At 63.6% G+C, this 4170-nt stretch overlaps 1 non-coding gene across 1 annotated transcript; it reads left to right on the top strand.

Annotated features, from left to right (window-relative positions):
• The first annotated feature begins 269 nt into the window (after positions 1–269).
• On the top strand, positions 270–388 carry LOC142872517 (5S ribosomal RNA). The gene has a single exon (XR_012920774.1). It is a non-coding gene; the product is annotated as a 5S ribosomal RNA (ribosomal RNA).
• The last annotated feature ends 3782 nt before the right edge of the window (positions 389–4170 follow it).

The following is a 4170-nucleotide window of genomic DNA, read 5'->3' on the forward strand; positions in this document are numbered from 1 at the left end:
GGGGCTGGGAGGGCTCCACCTTGGCGAGTCCAGCCGTGGAGGCGCATCTTGTGTGAGTGTGAGTGAGTGTGAGTGTGTGTGTGTGTGTATAGAGAGACAGCCCCCCGCCCCGCCCCGCCCATCACCCCCGTCCCTGGGAGCCCGCGGGACCCGGCCGGCCGGAGAACTCAACCGGCCCGGCCCGGCGCGGGGCCTGGGGCGGGAGGCGGCGGCGGGGAAGCCCAGAGAGGCTCGGCTTCTTGAGCGGGGCAGGGGCGCCCTCCGCCGCCGTCTAGGGCCACACCACCCTGAACGCCCCCGATCTCGTCTGGTCTCGGAAGCTAAGCAGGGTCGGGCCTGGTTAGTACTTGGATGGGAGACCGCCTGGGAATACCGGGTGCCACAGGCTGCTGCTTTTTTTTTTTTTTTTTTTTTGCCTCTTGTTCTGTCCCCTTTCTGGGAGCGCGGCGGCGGCCCGGGGTGGGGGTCACCCCCACCCTCAGCGCCCGCGCGGTGCCTGGCGCCCCAGCCCGCACCGTGGGGCCTCCTCTTGTCCCAAGCCGCGACACCGCCGCCACGCGGCAGCATGCGTGGCATCTGGACTGTCAGGTCTCAGACCAAAGGTCTGCTCTGTGGGAACCGACACGCTGGAGGAAACCTTGAGAGTCTGAGAGGGGAGGGAGTTCCAGAAGAAGGCCAGGATGTCATTTTGAGGGAGTACGTGACCAGAACTCGTCCCGTTGCTTTTGGGGTTCTATGGGCTACACGCAGGAATCTTTGGTGGTGGCACCTGATGTTGGGGGATCCGGAGTCACACCCAGACCTGCTCCACAGGCCTCCTTTTACTTTTCTCTTCGGATTCATTATGTTTAAAAAGTGTCTCTTACCTCTAAGATTGCATTTTCTTTTCTCTCTCTTTTCAAGCAGATGATGGGAGTACAAGTATTCAGGTGACATGTGTTGCCCGTGCCCCCCTCCCCCCTGTGTTCTTTTTTTTTTTTTTTTTTTTTGAGACAGAGTCTCGTTTTGCTGCCCAGGCTAGAGTGAGTGCCATGGCGTCAGCCTAGCTCACAGCAACCTCAATCTCCGGGCTCAAGCAATCCTGCTGCCTCAGCCTCCCGAGTAGTTGGGACTACAGGCATGCACCACCACGCCCGGCTGTGTTTTTCTATATATATTAGTTGGCCAATTAATTTCTTTCTATTTTTAGTAGAGACGGGGTCTCGCTCTTGCTCAGGCTGGTTTCGAACTCCTGACCTGGAGCAATCCGCCCGCCTCGGCCTCCCAGAGAGCTAGGATTACAGGCGTGAGCCACCGCGCCCGGCCCCCCCCTGTGTTCTTATTCATATACCTCTCATGTTGTTCCAGCGTATTGTGGGGATACCAATGTTAAGGTCGGGTGCCTTGCCCTCTCCAAGCCTCCCCCCTCGGGTCAGAGCTTCAAGTGCGCCCATCCCCCAGTCGGTGCGCACCCACCCCATGCCTAATGGATGTGTATGCCCCTCCCCTCCCCCCACCCGCCCGACACCCACCCGATGAAGGTGATTCCTCTCCGTCCACTTAGGTGTCCATCCGTTCGTACCAATTTGCTGGTGAGCGCGCTCACGTGGTGCTCGTGTGTCCATTCTTGGGATACTTGGCTTACTGGAACGGGTTCCAGCTCTGGCCAGGAGAACACGAGAGGCGCCCTCTCACCGCTGCTCCTCACAGCCGAATGGCACTCCGTGGTGTCCACGCGCCACATTTTATTGATGCACTCCTGGATGGATGGGCACTCGGGTCGCTTCCACGTCTTTGCGATTGTGAATTGTGCCCTAACTGTAACCCTAACCCTTACCCAGCCCGTCTCCTCTGCCCCTGCCTGACGCACTCCTCCCCGGCCAGGCCCGTCACTGTCCTGGGCCCCCGCCTGACCGGCTCCTCCCCGCCCGGCCGGTCACCGTCCTCTGCCCCTGCCTGACATGCTCCTTCCCGCCCGCCCGGCCTCTCACCGTCCTCGGCCCCTGCCTGACCGGCTCCTCCGTCGCCTGGGCCTTCCAAGGGCTTGGTGTGGACGCTGCTTCCAGGAAGCCCTCCAGAAACCCGGCAGCAGGGTGGCCGCAGCAGTCTCCAGCAGCCGTCCCTAAGTCGCGTGAGTGCGGGGGACGTGCCCCCGCTGTGCCGCGGGGGGGCCCAGCCTGGTGTCTTCCCTGAGGCCCTGGGGCTGCCGGCTGGGCTGCCGCTCCCCGCAAGGGGAGAGCCGCGGAGGTGGGGACCGCCTCCTGATGGGGACGTACACGCAGCTCTCCACGTCGGATTCCGGGGCTCTCTGTCCTGCCCGAAGGCCCAGCTGGCCTGCGGGTCCTTAGAGTGGCAAAAACATCCGAAAACTGAGATTGAGGGTCCGGTGGGTGTCTGCACTTTTGTGCTGGGCACCCCAGGGAGGCCCGGGGGCTGGCTGGACAACGTGGTCTGCTGGGCGGGGGGGTTGGAGGAGCAACTGATGCCCTTTGCACTTTGGGTAGCAAGAGTCTGAGGTGTCTCTGAGCCCTGTGCCCTGTGGGGGGGGGCCGGGGGGGAGGAGGAGGAGGAGGAGGAGGAGGAGGAGGTGGGAAGGGCCGGGGCCTGCAGTCCTGTTCCCGGGGTGGCACGGCAAGTGGCTTCTTCCACAGGCTGCTTGGCCTGGGCTCCCTGCACCTGGGCCTTTGGAGGACCGGCCCTGTGCTTGCCAACACTTCCTGCAGGGACCCAGAGCTGGGAGGTGGCATCTCTCAGCCCTGGGTCGGGCAGAGCCCCAGCGGGCCATGCCCACAACCTCTCTCAGCACCGGTCCCCCAGAAGGCTCCTTTGGGACCAGGATTCTCTTGCGGTGACTCTTTAAGGTCTGGCCCCTGGATGGAGGGGCACCAGGAGTAGAGGAGCAGGAAGGGGAAGGGCGTGGCCGTGCGAGGGGACACTTTGAGGCCAAGTCCCAGCTTCAGCCTGATCCTCCTGGGAACCCCGCTCTGAGACAAGGAGCCGGGCTTCGCATTCCCACAGCAGCCAGTCGTGGGCTGAGGACACCTGGGGCGTTGGGAACTCCCTGGCTTCTCCTTGGTTTAACGTCTAGAGCTGCTTGTGAATCGCGCCGCCACACACACCCGAGCGCAGGTGTCTTCCGCACAGACTGCGGGCCTCGCTCTTCTGAATGCCGCTAGCTCGCCACCCACCCACGGGTGAACCTGGTCAGGGTGCTTTCTCTCGGGGGCAGACTCTTTTCCGGGCGGGCTACCGGTGTCTCTGTTTGCTCGTTTCTTCCTTCCATTTCGGGAAAGTCTTCCTTGCTGGGTGTGGAAATCTCCTATGCCTTCCCTCGCCTATTCTGTCAGCTTTAAAATTCTCTTTCAGTTGCCACCCTCACAGATGGATTAGGAAACTCTTTCCGGTGCACTCATTAGTGAAATGACCTCCAGGAAGCTGGAATCCAATATCTAATGGCCGATTTTTAGCCAGTCCACACGCCAGGGTGGTCGGGGTCCAATGCAGCCCCGGCCAGGCCCAGGCCCCTTGGACTGGGCCACAGGAGGACACGGAGGAGGGTCCCGTCCCCCACGAAGCGGTGCCGGCAGTTCTCCACGGGCTTGGGCGTTTTCCAGAGGTAGGAGATGGAGGGGACTGATTTCTTCAGCGCCCCCCAAACCACGCCACCCCACCCCACCCATGGGACACATCCCCAGAGAGAGACGCCCCATACACTGGCTGTGCCCCAGCCCTGGCCCGGGGGAATAGGCGGCAGCCCACCCACAGGGCGAGGGGGGGGCGCAGCTGAAAGGGGTTGTGGGGGAGGGCGGCCCCTGGCTAGGGTCAAAGGGCGAGCGTCCCGCGCGTGCGCAGTCAGCGGCAGGCAGCGACGCGCTGGGGGTGGGCAGCGGGTAGGTGAAGGAGGCCGGGCGAGGAGACGAGGGGGGCTGGGAGGGCTCCACCTTGGCGAGTCCAGCCGTGGAGGCGCATCTTGTGTGAGTGTGAGTGAGTGTGAGTGTGTGTGTGTGTGTATAGAGAGACAGCCCCCCGCCCCGCCCCGCCCATCACCCCCGTCCCTGGGAGCCCGCGGGACCCGGCCGGCCGGAGAACTCAACCGGCCCGGCCCGGCGCGGGGCCTGGGGCGGGAGGCGGCGGCGGGGAAGCCCAGAGAGGCTCGGCTTCTTGAGCGGGGCAGGGGCGCCCTCCGCCGCC

Source organism: Microcebus murinus, chromosome 8 (genome assembly GCF_040939455.1).
Source record: "Microcebus murinus isolate Inina chromosome 8, M.murinus_Inina_mat1.0, whole genome shotgun sequence".
Lineage (NCBI taxonomy): Eukaryota > Metazoa > Chordata > Mammalia > Primates > Cheirogaleidae > Microcebus > Microcebus murinus.